Genomic DNA, 25,002 nt, shown 5'->3' with positions numbered 1-25,002 from the left:
TCAGGTTCAAGACAGTATTCGATCGCCAGTCAATTACTGGCTCGTCTTGTCTCTAGGTTTCAATCAGGTACAAATACTTTTCGTTCATTTGTTAATCTACTGCCTCATCAAGGCCACGCTTTAACACGTTGGGGTATTGGGGTACAGGGGCTTGATTTCCCGCCTTGCCACGGCTCTACTAGATAACTCGTAATAAAAGTTTTCAAACTCGCTAACTATGGATAGTTAGTCCAGTTTCATACAAGCCTCACTCTTTTCACCCTCCACTCCCAGTCTGATACTATCACTCTTTTCTTGGCACAACGATCTCCGCTGGTATTACAGGTAAATCCACAGTCAGCGCTGAAAAGCAAGGCAATATCCCAATCCTCCCAATAACCGGACGAAACACAGTTTGGGAGTCAACTGAGATCTTTATTCACAGCTTCCAGTATTTATGCAAGTCCCCATGCAAGGGGTTTCCTTACTGACAAAGCAGGGGTAATACAGTAAGGGACTACACATTTGGAGCATTTCTCCCATCAGGCACTGCTGCACGAGAGGGATACTCCCACTGAAATACACCGTTAAGTGGATTATCCCTCCGTGCAGCAGAACCGGCATTTCACATTAAAATCTATTACTCCAACAATATTCACGTTATTTATACGAACAGACGTTCGGTAGATAGCAGGGGTCTGAGTGCACATTTTGTGTGAATACCGCACGAAATACATTCACTTATTTAATTTGTTTCAAAAGTACCGAACACCGAGGGGGAACCACAATAGGAGAAGACCGGAGCTCCCGAACGGCCTGGAAGTACAGCGGTGTTCGTGGCGTCGAGTAGCCGTTTTTAGTTCCACGCGCTCGATGACCAAACACCGCTGGGGAGACAAAGGATCCAAGATGGCCGACCGCCGCGTGGTCGGTAGTCGAACGACGGCCACCTAGAAACACACTTAATTACCGATTGCAACAATGTTGCAATCTGGTAATTGGTACCACACGACCCTCAGTGGGTGGGCTTTGGTTCGGCACCTAATTCGTTTCACGAACAGCCGGTAGAGTTGCTGTTCGTGAAACGACCATGTAAATGCCAGCGGCTTTCGGCTGCTAGCATACGAATACCATAGGAATACAGGCAAACATACATTTCAAGACAGAGTGCAAATTACATTCAAACACAATATGTCAGCAGTTTGTAGGACAACCTTTAGAGGCCCAGTTCTATAGTCCGAAGTGGCTAGGTTTGCCACAATGCTCCCCCAGAACCAAGCCGGCATACACAGTCTGATCCCAACGGATCGGCTTGGGGATGTCCGGGGGATTACCCACAGATCACTTTTCAAGTTCAGTTTGTCTAGATAACCAGTTGGCATTATCGTTTTGCCTCCCTGGTCGGTAATGAATGGTAAAGTCAAAAGGCTGCAGCGCCAAACTCCAGCGCAGCAGCCTGGCATTGTCCCCGGCCACACGGTTCAGCCACACCAACGGGTTGTGATCTGTGAGTAAGTAGAAAGGTTGTCCATACAAATACGGCTGTAACTTTTTGAGGGCCCAAACCACGGCCAGGCATTCTTTCTCAATGGCGGCATAGCTTACTTCCCGTGGCAATAACTTATGGCTCAGGTAAGCTACGGGATGTTCTCCGCCATCTGCTCCAACTTGGCTCAGCTCTGCTCCCAATCCAAACATTGATGCGTCTGTGTGGACAAAAAATCTTTTAGTTGGATCAGGAGCAGCAAGTACAGGGGCATTGGTTAGAGCAGTCTTTTGTTGTTGGAATGCCTGATCACACTCTGGGGCCCAGACAACCTGTCGAGGAAGGTTCTTGCGGGTCAAGTCAGTCAAGGGTTTGGCCAGGGCACTATAATTGGGCACAAATTTTCTATAGTACCCTGCAGTACCTAGAAACACTAGCAGTTGGGTCTTAGTCCTAGGGGTGGGCCATTTAGCTACGGCTTCAATTTTGGCTGGTTCGGGTTTCTGTTGCCCGCTCCCCACCCGGTGGCCCAAGTACTGCACTTCTGCCATCCCTATATGACACTTGCTGGGTTTCAGTGTTAACCCTGCCTCTCCAATACGATCTAGAATGGCTCCTATGTGTTGTAGGTGCTCTGCCCAGGTCTGGCTAAATATGGCGATGTCGTCTAAATAGGCACATGCATATTCCTGGAACCCGTCCAATAGCCGATCGACCATCCACTGAAAGGTTGCTGGGGCGTTTTTCATCCCGAATGGCATGACCCGAAATTGATACAGGCCAAACGGGGTGACAAACGCCGACTTGGGGGATGGCATCCTCGGCTAGTGGAATTTGCCAGTATCCCTTACATAAATCTATGGTAGTGAGATACTGGCCCTGTGCCATCTTATCCAGCAGCTCGTCTATCCGGGGCATCGGATAGGCATCAGACACCGTTTTGTCATTTAGCCTCCGGTAGTCGACACAGAAACGTGTCGTGCCGTCCTTTGGTACCAGCACTACCGGCGATGCCCAGGGGCTATCAGAAGGTTCGATAACCCCTAGCTGCAACATCTCTTAAATCTCAGTCTTCATATGTGCCCTGACTGCTTCAGGGACATGATATGGAGTCTGCCGCATAGGTAGCTGTCCCGGGGTCTCGACTTGGTGAGTGGCTAGTGGAGTGTACACAGGCAAATTGGAGAAGGTAGTCCCTTTAGCTACTATCAGCTCTTGTACCTGGGCACGCTCCTGAGGGCTTAGCCGCTCTCCCAGCTGAACCCCCTTAGAGGGCTCTGTCTGTTCTTCCTGTTCTAATAGGTCAGGTAGGGGCAGATTCTCCTGATCCTTAGAGGTGGAGGCGCATATTGCCGCCACGTCCTCTATCCTCTCATGGTAGGGTTTGAGCATATTCACATGGAGCATGCGTCTCTTCCCTACCCCTGAGCAGGGGCCAATCACATGGGTGGTGTCACATCGTTGCTCTACCACCTGCTATGGGCCTTGCCAGATGGCCTGCAGCATGTCTGTGCAGACAGGTTTCAAAATTAGAACTTTCTGTCCCACTTGAAAGCTGCGTTCTCTGGCTCCCCTATCGTACCAGCGGCGCTGGCATTGTTGGGCCACCTGGAGGTTGGTGCGCACAGCCTGAGTTAGCGCCTCCAGGCGGTCCCTGAACTCCAGTACGCAAGATACAATAGGGGTTCCATCTGGGCTACTCTCTCCTTCTCAATGCTCTCTAATTAGGTTTAACGGCCCTCGCACTCTCCTCCCAAACAGCAATTTGGGCCACCTTCAGTCACTTACCTGGGACAGCGGCGATGTCCCTCGCCGCTGTCTCCACCTCCGCGACGCTCCTCCTGGTGATTATGTCGGCCGGTGGGCGAGACTAATCTCGCCCACCGGCTGAGGAGAACTAATGCGCGGAAATGCCGCGCATGCGCATTACGTCTCCCCATAGGAAAGCATTGAAAAATCATTTCAATGCTTTCCTATGGGGTTTTGAGCGACGCTGGAGGTTCTCACACAGCGTGAGGATGTCCAGCGACGCTCTAGCACAGGAAACCATAGGAAGCGACCTCTAGTGGCTGTCTAGTAGACAGCCACTAGAGGTGGAGTTAACCCTGCAATGTAATTATTGCAGTTTATGAAAAACTGCAATAATTACACTTGCAGGGTTAAGGGTAGTGGGAGTTGGCACCCAGACCGCTCCAATGATGGTCTGGGTGCCTACAGTGTCCCTTTAATTCCACATATCTTCCACAGTTGTTGGGTGACCTCGGCGGTGAACTGGGTACCCCTATCGGAGATGATTTCTTGGGGGAACCCCACCCTGGAAAATATTTTCATTAGGGCCTCTGCCACAGTTTCGGCATGAATATTGGTGAGGGCTATAGCCTCGGGGTACCGGGTGGCATAGTCCACTACAGTTAAAATATATATTTTCCCAGAGGGACTGGGCTTAGGTAAGGGCCCCACTATGTCTACGGCCACCCTACTGAAGGGTTCCTCAATAATGGGAAGAGGGCATAACTTGGCTTTGGGGCGGTCACCTCGCTTGCCACTCGCTGGCAAATGTCACAGGAGGTGCAGTACTGCCGCACATCCTTAGAGATCCCTGGCCAGAAAAAAGCATGGGTCAACCTGTACCGGATACGTGTCATCCTTAGATGCCCAGACAAGGGGATGTCGTGAGCAATCCTAAGTAGCTCTTGCCTATACTTCTGGGGAACTACTAACTGTTTAGTCGTCACTGTGACCGACCCCCCCCCCCACTTCTCTTTCAGCAATGAGATAAAGTAGCCCCTTTCTCCAATGTGTACCGCTCCCCCTCTAACCCGGCCTGAACTCTGTCCCTGTATATCTGTAGTGTGGGGTCTAACTTCACCTCTGCCTCGAATTTAGTTGGGGTATCCCAGGTCATACGTGTCGTGTGGGGGTCATGGTCTCTTACCTGAGCCTCAGAGTGTGGTGGTGGAACCGTGGTGCGAGCCTGTTGCCGTGTGGTCACTGGATGGGCTTCCTGGTGTGGAGCCTGGGGTATAAAAGCAGAGGTCATCTGGCCCAAGTCATTCCCCAGCACAACATCCGCCGATAAATTTTTTCTACAGTCCCCTCTCCCACACCCCAATCCAAATGTACTTTGGCAGTGGGTAGTCGGTACACTGCTCCCCAGCCACTCGTACTGCCACTGATCCGCCAGTGTGTGCTGAACCTGGAACTAAATGGGGTGCTACCAAGGTTAGAGTGGCTCCTGAATCTCGGAGCCCTTGTACTTCCTTCCCCTCCAGGGTCACTAGCTGGCGATGATGCTGCCTGTTGTCTGTGGCTCTAACCGACATCACCTCGTGTAGTACTCCTAGGGGTTCCTCTGCCTGAGCGCTCAATATTTCCTGGGTGGCTGGTGCTACTTGATAATGATGGGCAGCGGCCCTTGGTGCCAGATTCTGTCGGACTTGGTTCCACGCTTGTCGGCTCCGGTTCTGAGTGCACTCTCGGAAAATGTGTCCCCACTGTTTGCATGTGTGACATTGGATGTTAGCCCGGCCATTATATCGAGAGGGAGGTGGTGGATTACCCTGCGTTGGTCTAGACAGTGGTGCTGTTGGGCCGGTAGGCGTGAAGGTACTGGGTTGTACGGTGGGTCGAGGATAAGTCCTAGTTAGGGGCCCGTGATGTCTCCTGGCATCAAAATGCTGGTCGGCTAGTCGGGACGCTTAAGTTAGGGTGAGGGGTTTTCGATCCCTCACCCATTCTTGTGCCTCTGGGGACAAGCCATTAAAGAATTGTTCTAACAGCATTAGCTGTCTCAGCTCCTCCATAGTGGCGGCGTGGCTGGCTTGTATCCACCCTTGTGATGCTTGGTCCAGCTTGTGCGCCCACTCTGCATGGGAATCTTTTTCTGGTTTGCGTAAGCCTCTGAACTTGCGCCGGCATGCCTCCGGGGTAATGGCATACCTTTCTAGAATCGCTCTCTTTACTTTTGTATAATCCTTGCTGTCCTCTCGAGGTACAGCGCGGTAGGCTTCCGCTGCCCTACCCGACAGTTTGCCTGCCAGTAGTGGTACCCATACTGCCGGTTCCAAGTCATGCAAATCACACAGCCTCTCAAAATCCTGCAAATACCCGTCAATCTCATTCTTTTCTTCACAAAACACCTTAAATGCGTGATATGGGATTTTAGGCTTTAACTGTCCGTAAATGGAGGCAGCAATGGATTCTGCCCTGGACGGTGTCTCCGGTGTGCGGTTTGCCATCAGATAATAATGCACATCTGACATCAGCACGGTCATTATCTCCATGGGTACTGGCTGTGGCAAAAACTCCATCCTGGTTCTCAGCTCTCTCTGGTATGGGGTCTCTTCCCTGGCTGGTGGAGGTGTAGCGCTGCGGGCTCTGTCTCCCTCCATCAGTTCAGCGATCAGCACAGCTTTGGATTTATTGCTGGCTACTTTACCCCTGGCTTCCAGTAGCTCCTTTAATGTCTGCAGTTTCAATGTAGCATAATCAATCTCCATTCACCTCATTGTTCGGTTCTTTGTTCCATACGAATTGCCCTTCACTTTTCTTGTTCGGTAGTTTCAATTTACACGAACACCGCTTTTCGGCTGTAAGGTTGGATCCTGTTGCTTGCCACCAATTGTAGCGGAGCGGCAATATTAAATCCCACGATCTCCACTGGTATTAAGGGTAAATCCACAGTCAGCGCTGAAAAGTAAGGCAATATCCCAAATCCCCCAGTAACTGGACGAAACACAGTTCTGGGAGTCAACTGAGGTCTTTATTCACAGCTTCCAGTATTTATGCAAGTCCCCATGCAAGGGGTTTCCTTACTGACAAAGCAGGGGTAATACAGTAAGGGACTACACATTTGGAGCATTTCTCCCATCAGGCACCGCTGCACGAGAGGGATACTCCCACTGAAATACACCGTTAAGTGGATTATCCCTCCGTGCAGCAGAACCGGCATTTTACATTTAAATTCACCATTCGTACAATATTCCCTTTATTTTGACGAACAGATGTTCAGTAGATAGCTGGGGTCTGCGGGCACCTTTCGTGAGAATACCGCTCAGATCCCAGCTAAAACTACCGAACGCCGCACGAAATAGACTTAGCCATCGAGTTCGGTTTAAAACTACCGAACACCGATGGGGAACATTAATGTGATGCGGACGGAACTCCTGAACGCTCTGGAAGTCCAGCGGTGTTCGTGTCGTCCAGTAGCCGTTTTCAGTTCCAGGCGCTCGATCAAACACCGCTGGAGAGACAAAGGATCCAAGATGGCCGACCACCACGTGGTCGGTAGTCGAACGACGGCCACCTAGGAGAGCCTTTAATTACATTGTTGCAATCGGTTAACGAGCGCCACACGTCTCTAAATGGGTGGTCTATCAGGGGGGCCCGCATTCGGTTCACGAACAGCTCGTATAGTCACTGTTCGTGAAACTAACTACATGAATGCTAGTAGCTTACGGCTGCTAGCATAAGAATTCCAATGGCCACATAATGCATATCCAATTTACACACAGCATAACAGAAAATACAGACAACCTTTAGAGACACAGTTCTATAGTCTGAAGTGGCTAGGTTTTGCCACACCCCCTCTCAGTCTGGGTACTCACCCGCTTATTTGCAATGATTTTAACTCTGGCATATATAGTTCTGCCAACTGTGGGTTACTTCACGTATGTGCCATATGCTTCGAGGCTCATGGCAAGACCGTCTGCCCGTACATGTTGTATTTAAGATTATGAGTTCAGAGCTTTCAGCTTTAAAGTTCTTCGGGTGTCACGTCAGGCACTTGGTGGTATATTCATTACACAGGTTCTACAGTAGGTGGGGGTCACTCTGTGTGCACCCTAGATGTTCCTAGATCTCGTCAGCTAATCACGTATTATTTAATGTGGGCCACCGGCTATACTAATAAACATCGTATCAGCATTCTTCTGTCTGCTCCGCTTTCAGTCGCATCCTCTGCCTTAAATATCATTACCCAATTCTCTCTATACTAGATCACTAAGGATTGTAGCTATATTATGGGCAGGTGTAACCACTTGGCCTAGCAGGACAGACATCTCCAACTTCTCCATGTTACTACTCATGCCTACAACTATTGGTTGGGGTTTGCCAGTTAAGTGACGCTCAGTCTTCCCTCCTATTGCAATACCAGCCTTAGTCAAACTTACCGATAGGGGCAGCAGCATTAACGGAGAGAACCCTGGTCAAGCAGGTCAGTTGAAGGTAGGCTAACTGCATGGCGGTCTGCAACATATTCAATACAATCGTTCATCCTCTTTGACCTTTGGGTAGATGGTTCGCAGACGGTTTGACCGAGACAGTGTTAAAAGGTCCTTCGGCATGGCAGTCCTGGTCAGGTAGGGGGGGGGGGAAGTCATTAGAGCTTGGTATTGGGTTATGAGCTCATCAGTTTTTTCATACATGGTGATAAGTGGCGCCCTATTTTCTGTATTGTATACAGCTTTTTGTTGTTGTTGTTGTTGTTGTATGAGTTCATCCCGCCTGGTTCCGACCAACTCCCAATTTGTACAGTTGAACCACTATCCTGGGTGGCGCATCCACATAACTATTAGGGATTACTGACCAAGAGACACTTGGCCTTGTACCTCACCCAATTGACAACACCCAATACACCGGTTACTTTCCGCACTTCATAATCCGCATTCAACGTCCTCATTCAGTCGCCCAGCTATTAGGACTCGACAACAGTTATCACCTATAGCGTTATTCGATTGCACTAAAAATACGAACAGGAACATGACATTCTTCCATGACTCAGTGGCAACACAACAACCACAGGCATACCGTTCAAATTGTAGTCTATTCTGCCATTTTTGCCACCTTTCATTCAAACCTTCATACAACACTATCGCACTATACCGATCTGACATAAAATAACACATTCTGACAAGCCTTTCAAACCATACCCAGTCTTCTTAAATGCTTAACATAAGATATCAAGGTATAAATAGTTGGGGCATCACTCTACAATAACATACATCCACAGATGGGAATTACGGACAGTATCAGACTACCTAACAGCATCCGTAACACACAAACCCGGTCTTAAACCTCTGGGCCTTCAACCTTCCAAGGGTTCCGGAACACTACAACTTCACAATCAGAGCTAATCAGACTGGCAAATCATGTCTCCTCTAGGAAGATTTAAGAAGATACTGACACTACCTCATGTCACGCCAACATTCAACCAGACAAGCAAGACAAATCTTATGGGATAATTATATTGCAATAAGTGTGTTTTTTTGCATTTCCTTTTGCCCTCTTTTTCAGGCCTACCCCCTACGTCGGTTCCGGCACACCACGCCGACTTAATTCCAATCACAAGGTTTTTCACGATACGATATTAAACGACCACAAATATATATCAAAATACAGTGAGAATAAAATGACATTTAGATACATAATTAAAAAAATAAATAAAAAAGTACAGTTTATTTTTAATTATGATTTATCATTATATATACACACAAACAGGTGTCTAATTTTACTGTGTATTGTTATAATATATCACGAATCGACGGGCACCCCAACTGGGTACCTCCTAGCATTTCCTGAGGACTCCAAGCACTGCAGCAGACACCATAACCACCATAGACTCCTCCAGAGAGCAAGGCAGGAACAAGCTCTTCCAAGCGCTTAGTAGGGATTTAGCAAGGGAGTATGACAAGCATAGCAATCCTTTGTAGCAGATTCCCCCAATAAGAGACGGCACTCCAAATTGAGGGTGAAGTAGAACTGACAGAGCTGTGGGTTTATTGTTCTTATATACACATTCTTACACAGTATTGCCACCCACAGGGTTTTGTAAAACAACCAATAAACACATACAATACACACAGACACTCCCACACAAAATCCTCCCCTCTGCCTGTGATACAATTACCTTACACAATGGGTTAATGTAATTTTCACAGGCAGGAAAATACAGTTTTACACAATATTCATAACTTTAAAAGTATGCATCACATTCACTTACATTTTCAGAGTCAGCATACTCCAAATACCAACATACGTCACAATCATGCAAATTGGTCCAGTGGGTCAAAAGTTAGATCAACGTCCATTGTGACCAAATGAAGCATGGCTTTTCTGCCCAAAACCAGTTCCACGGAGTCTTTTATCCTGGAGAAAATTGGGAAGTAATCCAATTATCTCCAAGGACAGAGGCAAAACTCCATTTGCCACATGGTAGCAAAATACCTAAAAATATGTAACTGTGCAGCTATTGCATAAAACAGGTACATTCAACATATCCCCAGATAGCTTAGATCTGAGCTCACATTATTACTGAATGGCACTCAGATAACTACATACAGTTCAATTGCTGTAACGAACCATTTGCACACAAGAGGTTAAAAAACATTTAGGCGATATTCCCCTTCCAGATAGACGAGCAGCTACTGCAATCACCAATCTCCCGAACTGCACACTACATATACTCAAACTCCCGAACAAGAAATACACAAACTCTGGTAACAGCTGAACAGGAAAAGCATACAATCAGCTTACACTCCTGGCAATCAGCATACAAACCAATTCCCCCAAACACGAGACGACACTTAGTTTGAGGGTCAAGCAGGAACTCATTTACTGGGGCTACCTTCCCGGCTTTTATGCAGGTCTCCCACCTGGTGGACACTCCCCTAGGGGACCAGATGGGAAACATTTTGGACATGAGCCAATCACAGACATACATCTTTAAACAATCCCACAATCCCTCCTCTCTATCCTAGTGATAATTGGGAAGTAATCCAATTATCTCCAAGGACAGAAGCAAAACTCCATTACACACATGGCAGACAAAGGACAATAAAAGACATAAAAATACATACTGTTACATTTATTACATAAAACATGTACATTCGACATATTTCCAGATAGCTTAGATCTGAGTGCACATTATTACCGAATGGCGCTCAGATCACATACATACAGTTCAATCGCCATGGAGCCAAAGTATTTCCCATTGTCTTTGGTTACACGAATAGGCTCCATGGCATGGCTATCTGGGTTGATGTGGTTCATCCGGTAAAACTACCGAATGAACAGTCGTTTGGTTCCACTACCGAATGCGGAGGCAAGGAGGCTGGCGGCTCAGCGGTGTTTGTGCAATTAAGTATCCGTTTTCAGTTCCATAGTTTGGGCGCTGAACTCTGCTGGCCGTTCGGGAGTTAAAATGGCCATTGCCACGTCTTCGGCAAACGAACAAAGGCCACCCAGCGTTCATCAATTAAGCTGCGGTTAACCGCAGCTTCTGGGCGGTCAATTGATGGCACACTCCAGTTCACAGGTGGTCCAGCGTTCGGTAGATTGAATCTACTGAACACCCCAGCAGAAAGGCACGAAAAAAACCTTTCGACAGGTAAAATAAAAGTTAAACCCCTTAAGGACCAAACTTCTGGAATAAAAGGGAATCATGACATATCACACATGTCATGTGTCCTTAAGGGGTTAAAGTGCAGGACCATAGTTTAAAGGGAGCAGACGAGCAACCAGGCCCCTCCAGTAGGCAGTGGCGAGGTTGGTTCTGCCACAATTGCCATGGAGCCAAAGTCTTTCGTTATATGAATGGGCTCCATGGCATAGCTATCTGGGGTAAAACTGCTCACATAGGGAAAGTACCGAATGACCCGGCTTTTTGGTCTTTGCAGTGAAAGAAAAAAAAATCAAAAAAAAAAAATCAAGCATTTCAACATGAGGCCATAGGGCAGGAGGCTGGCAATCAGTCTTCTCCAATGCCCAGTGGTGAGGCTGGAGAATATATATATATATATATATATATATATATATAATCTCCAGCCTCACCACTGGGCATTGGAGAAGACTGATTGCCAGCCTCCTGCCCTATGGCCTCATGTTGAAATGCTTGATTTTTTCAGGTGAGTGCAGCCACCCCCCCCCCATCTTCCATATAATTATATATATATATATATATATATATATATATATATATATATATATATATATATATATATATATATATATATATATATATATATATATATATATATATATATATATATATATATATATATATATATCTTGGCCTGGAATTGTGGGAGGTCCAACTTGCCCTATATAACGCACTACAATCCAGCTACCTGTCAGCGACGATCCCGGAAGTGCCCCTCCCACCGCACCCTCAAATTTATTATTTCTCCTAGGTGGGCCCTCTTTTACAGGCCTAACCTCACGTCAGTTTCGGCACACCTCAACTGACTTGCTATTACTAATACTGCTTCTTTTTATTATCATTATCTAACGTCCTCGTAATGTGACACACACACACACACACATATATATATATATATATATACACACATACATACATACACACACACACAGCGATCGGTAAGTACGTAGGGAAGAGGGGGGGGGGGGAGGATGGGAAACTGTTAATTTACATTTATTTATCCTTATTTTCAGAAGTTTTAGTGAGTGCCTTGACCCCCAGAGCCACTCAGTAACAATAAGAGCAGCTGAAGCGAGCGGATGGCTGCAGGTGCTCTTCCTTCCTACACTGCCAAGCGCCACGTGTGGCAAACCCAGAAGTTATCGCTCTGGGGGGGGGGGGAGGAAATCACTTGAGTCCCCATCAGTGTAGGGGTGTATTCCATGATGTCTCGATATTGATGCATCGTGTAATACCCTAAGAGCGGCTGGAAGTGATCACAATTGCTTCCAGCGCTCAAAATAGCTATGTCCGAGGTCATTAGCGGACAGTTTTTGTTGGACATACCTGGTACGTCCGCGGTCGGGAAGGAGTTAATATAGAGAAAAAGGAGGATTTGGAATATAATATAATAATGATCCAAAGGTAAAATTATGGAAATCAGATTGTACCCTAATCTAATAAGAATTTCCGGATATAAAACTCAACTTTTACTAAATTAAAGGGTAGTATTTACCCACATAGATGAATCAAATATGGGCAAGAAAAGGACACAGCATGCCTGTGAAGGGATAATCCCTATCACCATTCAGCTAATTGTACTCCCTTCTATCAGCCTTCAGCACATTCATGCACTCCTTTTGTTGTTCCATTCGTTAATTTATTCGGTTCCCTTTTAGATAAGGTGTTGGCAGAGGTATGGGGAGGGTTCTAAACAAGTATTGCAGTTTGGGAAGGATTATCATTTTCATGGCAGCTACTGTACCTGTCCATGATATATATTTATGTTTCTGCCAACACCTTATCTAAAAGAAGTTCAGAGTGTCCTTAACAAGTTCATATGGGCAAACAAGTGACCTAGAGTGGCAGCGCCCATATTATATCAACCCCAGAAGAAAGGAGGAATGGGTATCCCAAATATAGAGCGTTACTACAGGGCGGCACTCATCAGCCCCCTGGTGGCAGCCTTTCGCTCCCACTCATCGCCCCCACAATGGGTGCAAATAGAAGCTGCTCACACTGAGGGATACGGAAATCACTACTATAGCGGGGATAAACAAACAACAAATGAGGAAATTCCCACATATGTGTCCCACAACATCCCTAACACTGAAAGAATGGGACAAATACATGAGAACCATCAGCCCAAAAGATGAGCCTCTCGTTCATGTTGCTCCGCTCTTTCGAACTACTAATACCGCATATAAACATTAGAGGATGGCATGAAAAGGGGCTAAAATATATTCACCAAGTGGTAGAAAGTGGCAAACCCATTCCCTATCAGGCATTACAACAGAAATACAACCTCCCAAGCAAAGCAGAATTCACATATAGGCAGATAATCCCATGGATTACGAAACATAAAGAGACAATACACACACCAAACACAACTGATAAGATGCAAGCACAACTGTGCCAAACCACGAAGACAACCTCGGGCATCATGTCAAAAATTTACCATAGCTATCAACCTCCCATAGAGCTGCGCCAAATGAACTTCATAAAGAAATGGGAACAAAGACATAGAGTGGCAACAGAACTTTGTTGCAAACAACTCTCTTTCTGCACAACCCAGATAAAAATGTCTAAAAAAAAAAAAAAAAAAAAAAAGTTGTACAGATGGCACATAGTTCCAACCAAAATGAAGGTCATAGACCCAAACAATCATGGCGCATGCTGGAGATGCGGTTATGCCGTGGGAGACGTTTGGCATATGTGGTGGAGTTGCCCTGATATCACAAAGTTATGTAGTTATGGGAATCTACCAGAGTACTTATACAAAATGTAGGCCGCATAGAGATCCCACTTTTACCAGAAATATTCCTACTACAGCATTACCCATCGAAACTGTCATAAACTCATTGGGACCTTATCTTCCATGTAATCCTAACAATTATAACAGCCATTGCCAAGGCATGGCTTCAAAAAGAAGCGCCAAAGATAGAAACCTGTATGGAACAACTAGATACGACTTGTATTTACGAATGCAAAACTAGAGCTTATCAGACTCCACAAAAATTCTGGGTAGAAGCATGGGAAATGTGGTTCAACTACAGAACTCTCCGGAACGAAGGGCTAGAACCTGAACATTGAATTATTAAAACACCACCTAAGGCATTACCCATCAGCAAAAGAGGCTAGGCCATATAAGTAAATATTGGAAATATGAGCTAATGACAACCGGGTCCCCAAGTTTACCCCCCCCCCCCCTCCCCCTTGCCCACCCAACTTATCCCAGTTATACTTAACGTATCTGTTAAACACAATACAAAACTGGTACAAGAAGACAATGGAATATAGCAGAAATGACAGAGCTTAGGAACCCAAGCGCCAAGAATAAGAACTACAAAAGATACCATAGGCTGGTAAACTACTATAATAACAAATGGTATAAATGTTACAAAAGCAGCTATCCTGTGATAATGAAGAAGATGATGTACGGTTACCTTTGACTCTGTAAATCGTTGTAAGTGGAAATTGTATAACTTGTCTATGCACCATACAAAATGTCAATAATAAAAAAAAAAAAAAATGTGTTCGGTTCCCAAACCGAGACCACCCCAGAGACTAATTCAAACTAAGAACACCATGTATCTATACGAAAACCGCAGACTAATTGAATGCTCCTAGGTGACCGCAATTTTATGCATACGAATACACGTGGTGAGAACAATGGGTGGCGGCCATCTTGTCTGCCAAATGCTGCCTGCGGGACCTCGTCGTTGAGTGCCTGGAACGGTTTTCAGCAACACTCTTGCACGATCCCCGGTCTCTATGGGACTCTAAAACGTTCTCTTTCCCACTCAGACGAATGGCGTTCAGGAGTTTCAAACTCCCGAACACAGAGAGCATTCTTCATGAACCAGATATATTTTACCTATTGCGGTTTTCGTATAAAACCTCACGAATAGAGACCAGCTCTTGCTACCTTTCTTCTGGAACGGTTTTCCGGCTTCAACCTCGTGGCAGACCGGTCAACACTCTCTGCGGTGCCGTATGATAACTGCCAAACAGATTTGGATGAATTTTGAATATGTTGCTCCCACAGAGACAAACTACCCAGGGATGTGATTTTTGTGGGGCTTTTATGTGATTTGGGGGATGTGACAGACCCCTTTTGGAGTAACAGATACCATCTCGGAGAATTGCCTTTTTACCTGGATTATTGTGGACTTCGGGTACTTCTGGATCTGTACGGTATACGCAGCCACGTGGGGAGAACAATGGGTCGCGGCCATTTTGACCACACGAACTAGTGTCCGAACACTCCCGAACTTTGCACACGACGATTTTCCACTTTACCGGTGACCTACGCCCATGCTGTTCGACAGATCCAGAGTACCGAACTAGAGACACCAGATCCATGAGAGAGTTTTCGTTTATGTTATGTGGTTCCAGAGTAAATGGTGCAAACGTGTAGCTAGCGAACGGCCCAACCGATCTAGGGGATTTTCACGTATATTGTTCCCCTAGATCTCCGTTCCCTAATACACGTAGCACATTGTATTTCCGTTACATATTGTGTGTAGTATTAAACATTATAATAACTGTACAATATTCTGCACGGTACAGTGGGAGGGATTCCCACTGCAAATGTATTATCTTCTCCGGATACGGGGAGGAGTTGTTGTACGGCATAAAAGCCCGAGCTGCAGAATAAAGATTATTCCTACTTTTGACCCTCAACACAGAGTCTCGTCTCGTGCTTGGAGGGGATGGTTATTAGGCTGATTCGTATTCTCTGGGAACGTGTTTGTTATAGCTGACTTCATCTTGGGGGAAAGGACACCTTCTCAGCGGCGTAAACCCCTACTACTCCGGGGTGCCGCTACAATTGGTGGCAGCGGTGGGATCGTTCTTTCACCCCAGAAGGACAGCTACCGAGAGCAAGCAGGATGGAAGCCTACTACGGAAGGTTGAAACGATCTACACTGAAAGACTTGTTGGAGAGCCGTGGTCGTTCGGCTAGCAACAAAAAGAAAAGAGACATTTTGGCAGAACTGGTCGCATTGGATTTAGACGAACAAAATGGCGAACTGGGTGTCGAACTAAACCCAGAACCGGAGATCGCATTGGTCCGGACCCCGGGAAGACGAACGATTCGACCACGAGGTGAGGGTAAGACTGGCTCACTACGGACCGAACCCCTCACCTAGGATCGTTACACAAGTAATCGCCGCGGTCGATGCCAACCGGCGCCAGACTCCAGCCAACACCAGTCCAATCGCTGGGACTTTCCAAACTCCGGAAGAAAGGAGGAAGGTACACTTTGCCGCCTTTAAAAGTTTTGTGGAAACTGAGGGGGAGATTGACCAGTACTTAGCTGATCTTGAGCGTCAATGTGCCCTACATAAAGTACCTCCCGAGGAGTGGGTTAAAATTTTGTCTGGCAAATTATCCGGACGAGCCAGTGATGCTTTCCGGGCGATTCCTGACCATGAAGTGGGAAATTATCGCTTGGTCAAAGAAGCCCTATTGTCCCGGTATGCTGTAACTCCCGAAGCATATCGGAGACGCTTCCGGGAATCTCGAAAGCAAACCGGTGACTCCTACACAGAGTGGGCCTGCCGATTAAAACGCACGGCTGCCCACTGGATGGATGGGTGCCAAGCTACCACCGCAGAGGAGGTATTACAATTGTTTTTGCTGGAGCATTTTTTTTAAAAGGTGGACAAAGAGATCCGAGAGTGGATTCGGGATAGACCGCTTACCCTACCCGAAGCCGCCAGTTTGGCCGATGAGTATGCGGACGCCCGCAAACCCGACCCCTCGGTCCAAAAGGCAGCTCCCCGAGTAGAAAGCCGCCCCATCAGCACTACTCCAACCACCCCCGCTAATCAACCTATCTACAACAGTTCCTCCCGATTCACCCAGTCAAGTACCACGGACCGCCGGCGGTGCCATAGGTAGCAAGCAGGTGGGCCACTTGAGAGACAAATGCCCACTAGACCCAGAACGACAAGCTTCTTGGAGGAAGCCCGCTGAGGGGAACACCCGGCCCTTTACCTCCGGGGCCCATTGCATTGAAACCCGGCCCATGGGGGAAGAGCAATGGGAAATTTTGCACAAAGCCAACCCTCTATATGCAGCTGCCGTAGACAGCCGCCAACATCATCGGCAAACAGTCCGAGTAAATGGACAAGTTGTCAGTGGATTACGAGACACTGGGGCCACACTAACATTGATCCAACACGACCTAGTCCCAGAAAAAGAACATACTGGACAAACTGTGGCCGTTAGAGTGGCCGGGGGTGCTGTGCATCGTCTCCCCACGGCCCGAGTGCATTTGGATTGGGGGGTGGGGGCCGGCCAAGTAAATGTGGGCCTGATGAAGGGGTTACCAGCCGAAGTTCTCTTGGGAAATGATTTGGCCCCTCTGTTATCCGCTTTTGCCCCTCAAGGCCCTGCTGGAGCCTGTCCTGTCACCACCCGTGCTCAGACTCGTGCCATTGGAATCGGTCAGCCGGTCGCGGAGACCCAGGTAAGAACTAACCTTCCGACTGTGATGTTAGGGCAGACCTCCTTAGACTGGGATACCCCTGAGACCTTTGGGAGGGAGACCCGGGAAGACGTCACCCTACGAAAGTATAGGGATAAGGCTGACAAAAAGGAACCGGGGACGGATGGGGAAAGCTACGAGTGGGTGGGGGATAGACTGTACAGGATCCCTCAGGAACCCGCAGCAGGCAGAAACCCCGTCCCGCAGAAGCAACTAGTGCTACCCAAAAAGTATAGGCAAGAAATCATGAGGATTGCCCATGATGTACCCTTAGCTGGCCATTTAGGAGTACGCCGCACAGCCCATAGGATTACCCAGAACTTCTTCTGGCCAGGGTTTAACCGGGACATGCGGCAGTACTGCAGAACCTGTGACACCTGCCAACGGGTGGGTAAGAGGGGGGGATCACCCTAAGGCTAAATTAATGTCGATGCCGATCATTGGGGAACCCTTCTATAGGGTCGCCGTCGACATTGTAGGCCCCCTAGCTCGACCTAGTCCGTCCGGTAAGAAATACATTCTTACTGTGGTGGACTATGGGACCAGGTACCCAGAGGCAGTAGCCCTGTCGAATATTGAAGCTGAGACGGTAGCCGATGCGTTGGTTAAAATATTCACCAGGGTGGGGTTCCCTAAGGAAATCCTATCCGATCAGGGAACCCAGTTTACTGCCTTACTCACACAGCAGTTATGGAAAGTATGCCACATTAAACCCCTGCTCAGCTCCCCGTACCACCCCCAGACTAACGGTCTCTGTGAGCGCTTTAATGGGACCCTCAAACAAATGTTGAGGACCATTACGGACGGTTGCAGAGACTGGGAGAGATTCTTACCCCACCTATTATTTGCTTATCGGGAGGTGCCCCAAGAATCTACGGGTTTTTCCCCCTTTGAGTTGTTGTATGAGAGAAGGGTGCGAGGCCCCCTTGATCTCATTCGGGACCACTGGGAGGGGGAAACCGAACAGGAGGGGACACCTATTGTGCCATATGTCCTGGAACTCCGGGACCGCATGGAGCAACTCTCTCTATTGGTAAGGGAGAACCTCCAGGCGGCCCAGGGGCGACAGAAGCGATGGTACGATAGGGGTGCCCGGCAACGACTTTTCCAAGTAGGGCAGAAGGTATTGGTGCTAAAACCGGTAAAGGACAATAAACTGCAGGCTGTGTGGCAGGGTCCCTACAAGGTTCTAGCCCAACTCTGCGACACCACCTACCTTATTGCCAGCTGTGCGGATGAAAGGATCCAACGATCCTTTCATGTGAACATGCTAAAGGAATACCAGGAAAGGCAGGAAGATATTCACGCTGTTTGTGCCCCAGCTACGGATAACCCCGAAAGTCTACCCTTACCCGATCTGCTAGAGAGAGAAACTCACACCGACCCTATTAGTTTAGTGAAGTTGGGAGACCGATTGAACCCTACTGAGCTGGAACAAGCTACGCAGCTCCTATGGGAAAAACAGAATACCTTCTCCCAGGAACCAGGATACACCACCCTGGCCATACACAAGGTAGAAACCCCAGGGCAGGCCCCCCTCCGACAGCCCCCTTACCGTATTCCTGAAGCCGTCCGGGAAGGGATGCTGAAGGAAATACGAGAAATTACCCAGCTGGGGGTCATTGAGCCATCAGACAGTCCCCCTGGGCCTCTCCTGTAGTCCTGGTACCCAAGAAGGACGGAACCACCAGGTTCTGCGTGGACTACAGGCGACTTAATGAAAAGACGACCACTGACGCTTACCCGATGCCCCGGGTAGACGAACTATTAGATTGCATAGCCAGGGGAAACTACCTCTCTACCATAGACCTCTGCAAAGGTTATTGTCAGATCCCCCTGGCCGAGGATGCCGTCCCCAAGTCGGCATTTGTCACCCCGTTTGGCTTATACCAATTCAAGGTCATGCCATTGGGGATGAAGAATGCCCCGGCTACGTTCCAACGGATGGTGGATAGGCTCCTCGATGGATTCCAGGAATTTGCGTGTGCATACCTGGATGACATTGCGATCTACAGTGAGTCTTGGGAAGAACATCTAGTACACATAGGGGTAGTCCTAGATAAGATTTGGGCCGCGGGCCTGACCCTAAAACCGGAGAAGTGCCATTTAGGAATGGCCGAGGTACAATACTTGGGTCACCGAGTAGGGTGTGGAAACCAGAGGCCGGAGCCTGCCAAGGTTGAAGCAGTGGCTAACTGGCCCACACCCAATACTAAGACCCAGGTATTGGCCTTCCTAGGGACGGCAGGGTATTATAGGCGTTTTGTCCCTGACTATAGTACGATAGCCAAGCCCCTGACTGACCTGACCAAGACGAATTTACCTAGGCAGGTCCTGTGGTCTCCCGCTTGCGAAGCCGCATTTCAATCCCTCGAACATGCACTTGTTAATGCCCCTGTCTTGGCTGCCCCAGTACCCAACAAACATTTCCTTGTCCATACAGACGCTTCCATCTATGGACTGGGGGCCGTGCTGAGCCAAGTCGGGGAAGATGGAAGAGAGCATCCGAAGGCATACCTCAGCAGAAAGTTGTTACCAAGGGAAGTGAGTTATGCGGCCGTAGAGAAGGAGTGCCTGGCCCTGGTATGGGCATTGAAAAAACTAACCCCTTATCTCTAGTAACCGATCACAATCCATTGGTATGGCTTAACCGGGTCGCAGGAGACAATGGCCGATTGTTAAGATGGAGCTTGGCCCTGCAAACGTCCAATTTCACCATCAGTTACCGACCCGGTAAACTAAATGGCAACGCCGATGGGCTGTCTCGGCAGCTTGACAATTCTCCGGATAAGTGAATTCCGGTCATCCCTAAGTTAATCCGAGGAGGGAGCCGTGTGACAGACCCCTTTTGGAGTAACAGGTACCATCTCGGAGAATTGCCTTTTTACCTGGATTATTGTGGACTTCGGGTACTTCTGGATCTGTACGGTATACGCAGCCACGTGGGGAGAACAATGGGTCGCGGCCATTTTGACCACACGAACTAGTGTCCGAACACTCCCGAACTTTGCACACGACGATTTTCCACTTTACCGGTGACCTACGCCCATGCTGTTCGACAGATCCAGAGTACCGAACTAGAGACACCAGATCCACGAGAGAGTTTTCGTTTATGTTATGTGGTTCCAGAGTAAATGGTGCAAACGTGTAGCTAGCGAACGGCCCAACCGATCTAGGGGATTTTCACGTATATTGTTCCCCTAGATCTCCGTTCCCTAATACACGTAGCACATTGTATTTCCATTACATATTGTGTGTAGTATTAAACATTATAATAAGTGTACAATATTCTGCACGGTACAGTGGGAGGGATTCCCACTGCAAATGTATTATCTTCTCCGGATACGGGGAGGAGTTGTTGTACGGCATAAAAGCCCAAGCTGCAGAATAAAGATTATTCCTACTTTTGACCCTCAACACAGAGTCTCGTCTCGTGCTTGGAGGGGATGGTTATTAGGCTGATTCGTATTCTCTGGGAACGTGTTTGTTATAGCGGACTTCATCTTGGGGGGAAAGGACACCTTCTCAGCGGCGTAAACCCCTACTACTCCGGGGTGCCGCTACAGGGGAATTTCCAGAAATTGTGAAAAATGTAACTTTTTCTGACCAGAAGATATATTGCGTTTAGTAGGTTCTCTAAACTCAATTATCTCGCTTGCTCAGACGAGGAGTTATGCCCTGTATAAATTGAATGCCTGTGTTCCCATTTAACCAGTCTTGTCCCAGCATTAAGCTTTGGCACATGTGTGGGTTATTATGCGACACCAGCGATATTGTGGATTATTGGCGTATTATTTTATCGGAAATGGGTATGCAAGACGATGATAGATATACATACCGTCACAATGCCAACCTTCATCCTCCGTCATCTAAGAAGTTACCCCACATACAGGAGGATTTGGTCATATCGGCTCACTTAACCCCCCCATAAAAGTTTTTCCTTAAAATATACACACACATATAAACAAAATGAAAAAGTTATTCAACTTACCAAATAGAGATTGAAAGCGGCTTTTAAGAGTCTGCTTTTTAGGGAAAAGGTTTTCTAAAAAACAAAAACAAAAACAAATAAAATAAATAAAGATATTTGATTTACTTTTCAGTTTGATTATATCCTCACTATTCTGCGATAGATTGTGGTATGGGAGGACCAGGTCACCCTATTACTTTACTTGGGGGGTACAGGATGCTCCCCATCGGCAGCATAGGTGGGGGCACAAGAGAGGTTTTACACGTTATCAGGTCTTAATATTATTGGAAAGAGCGGTCCAGCAATAACATGGCCTTGCTCTCCGGAGGTTTTTTAATTTTTTTTGTTTAGTATTTACTCGTTGGTACTGCCAGCACACAGTACTACTTGAAATAATCACTGGCAAAAAACAAACAATGAATGATATTGTGGGAACGAACATCCTGCTGAACTCGTTCGGCCCAAGTTTGCGTTAAAACGGTTACATATTCTCTTCTACTTTGTATAAAGCCAAGATATGAAAGAAACAGATTTAAAAGCAGTATCTATACGCTGATAATAAACACGTCGCTCTGTATAATAATACTGAGTATCTATACACTGATAATAAACATGTCGCTCTGTATAATAATACGGAGTATCTATACGCTGATAATAAACACGTCGCTCTGTATAATAATACTGAGTATCTATACGCTGATAATAAACATGTCGCTCTGTATAATAATACTGAGTATCTATACGCTGATAATAAACATGTCGCTCTGTATAATAATACTGAGTATCTATACGCTGATAATAAACATGTTGCTCTGTATAATAATACTGAGTATCTATACGCTGATAATAAACATGTTGCTCTGTATAATAATACTAAGTATCTATACGCTGATAATAAACATGTCGCTCTGTATAATACTGAGTATCTATACGCTGATAATAAACATGTCGCTCTGTATAATAATACTGAGTATCTATACACTGATAATAAACATGTCGCTCTGTATAATAATACTGAGTATCTATACTCTGATAATAAACATGTCGCTCTGTATAATAATACTGAGTATCTATACACTGATAATAAACATGTCGCTCTGTATAATGATACCGAGTATCTATACGCTGATAATAAACATGTCGCTCTGTATAATAATCCTGAGTATCTATACACTGATAATAAACATGTCGCTCTGTATAATAATACTGAGTATCTATACGCTGATAATAAACATGTCGCTCTGTATAATAATACTGAGTATCTATACGCTGATAATAAACATGTCGCTCTGTATAATAATACTGAGTATCTATACGCTGATAATAAACATGTCGCTCTGTATAATAATCCTGAGTATCTATACACTGATAATAAACATGTCGCTCTGTATAATAATACTGAGTATCTATACGCTGATAATAAACATGTCGCTCTGTATAATAATCCTGAGTATCTATACGCTGATAATAAACATGTCGCTCTGTATAATAATCCTGAGTATCTATACACTGATAATAAACATGTCGCTCTGTATAATAATACTGAGTATCTATACGCTGATAATAAACATGTTGCTCTGTATAATAATACTGAGTATCTATACGCTGATAATAAACATGTTGCTCTGTATAATAATACTAAGTATCTATACGCTGATAATAAACATGTCGCTCTGTATAATAATACTAAGTATCTATACGCTGATAATAAACATGTCGCTCTGTATAATAATACTGAGTATCTATACGCTGATAATAAACATGTTGCTCTGTATAATAATACTGAGTATCTATACGCTGATAATAAACATGTCGCTCTGTATAATAATACTGAGTATCTATACGCTGATAATAAACATGTCGCTCTGTATAATAATACTGAATATCTATACACTGATAATAAACATGTCGCTCCGTATAATGATAACAAGTACCTGTTATGTTTGATGATATCTGGCTGAGATCCCCCCCACCGCACACCGTATACAGATACTCGGCACTCTCCTATAGACCCACAGCTGGAGGAGTATTAGATTAGGGAAGAGACACACACAGTCCAGGTATCTACAAACTACTTGTATTGTGTTCAGGGTGTAACTTATATAGGAAGAAAGCAAATGGGGAGGGGAAACTAGAAAAAGGAGGGGAGGGGGTCTTGAAACTGCAGGAGGGAAGTTCACAAAAAGAGCTGGATGGAGGGGGCGGAGGGGGTTGAGGCAGGAAGTGAAGATCAGTAGAATGCTGTGAATCTATAAAATGATCCCTTATAATACAGTGACTGACAATAACATGCACTCTATTAACCCCTTCATTAAATTACATTCTCCATTATGGAAGACCTACCCTTAAAGACACATAACAGCTATCATGGGGTTAATGACGTACCTGGCTGACTCTATGACCATGTGATCGCTGTCACAGCCAATCACCACTATCACAGAGCTGGGTACAATACAGAGACTGCCATACAATACACAGAGCTGGGTACAATACAGAGACTGCCATACAATACACAGAACTGGGTACAATACAGAGACTGCCATACAATACACAGAGCTGGGTACAATACAGAGACTGCCATACAATACACAGAGCTGGATACAATACAGAGACTGCCATACAATACACAGAGCTGGGTACAATACAGAGACTGCCATACAATACACAGAACTGGGTACAATACAGAGACTGTCATACAATACACAGAGCTGGGTGCAATACAGATACTGACATACAATACACAGAGCTGGATACAATACAGAGACTGCCATACAATACACAGAGCTGGATACAATACAGAGACTGTCATACAATACACAGAGCTGGGTACAATACAGAGACTGCCATACAATACAGAGACTGCCATACAATACACAGAGCTGGGTACAATACAGAGACTGCCATACAATATACAGAGACTGCCATACAATACAGAGACTGCCATACAATACAGAGACTGCCATACAATACACAGAGCTGGATACAATACAGAGACTGCTATACAATACACAGAGCTGGATACAATACAGAGACTGCCATACAATACACAGAGCTGGGTACAATACAGAGCCTGCTGTACAATACACAGAGATGGATACAATACAGAGACTGCTATACAATACACAGAGCTGGGTACAATACAGAGACTGTCATACAATATACAGAGACTGCCATACAATACAGAGACTGCCATACAATACACAGAGCTGGGTACAATACAGAGACTGCCATACAATATACAGAGACTGCCATACAATACACAGAGCTGGGTACAATACAGAGACTGCCGTACAATACACAGAGCTGGATACAATACAGAGAATGCCATACAATACACAGAGCTGGATACTATACAGAGACTGTCATACAATACACAGAGCTGGATACAATACAGAGAGTGCCATACAATACACAGAGCTGGGTACTATACAGAAACTGCCATACAATACACAGAGCTGGGTACTATACAGAAACTGCCATACAATACACAGAGCTGGGTACTATACAGAAACTGCCATACAATACACAGAGCTGGGTACAATACAGAGACTTCCATACAATACACAGAGCTGGGTACAATACAGAGACTGCCATACAATACACAGAGCTGGGTACAATACAGCGACTGCCATACAATACACAGAGCTGGATAC

General features: G+C 46.2%; 1 protein-coding gene across 1 annotated transcript in view; it reads right to left on the bottom strand.

Annotated features, from left to right (window-relative positions):
* Positions 1 to 23,352, bottom strand: part of LOC134568486 (gastrula zinc finger protein XlCGF17.1-like) — a 77,894-nt gene extending 54,542 nt beyond the window's left edge. Inside the window, exons 1-2 of the mRNA XM_063427106.1 lie at positions 23,284 to 23,352; positions 21,371 to 21,424 (exon numbers count right to left, since the gene is read on the bottom strand). The gene's annotated coding sequence lies outside the window, so the exon portion shown is untranslated. The remainder of the gene's footprint in view (positions 1 to 21,370; positions 21,425 to 23,283) is intronic.
* Positions 23,353 to 25,002: the final 1,650 nt, after the last annotated feature.

The sequence above is a fragment of the Pelobates fuscus genome, chromosome 7 (assembly GCF_036172605.1).
Source record: "Pelobates fuscus isolate aPelFus1 chromosome 7, aPelFus1.pri, whole genome shotgun sequence".
Taxonomy (NCBI): domain Eukaryota; kingdom Metazoa; phylum Chordata; class Amphibia; order Anura; family Pelobatidae; genus Pelobates; species Pelobates fuscus.
This window is presented reverse-complemented; position numbering and strand designations above follow the sequence as displayed.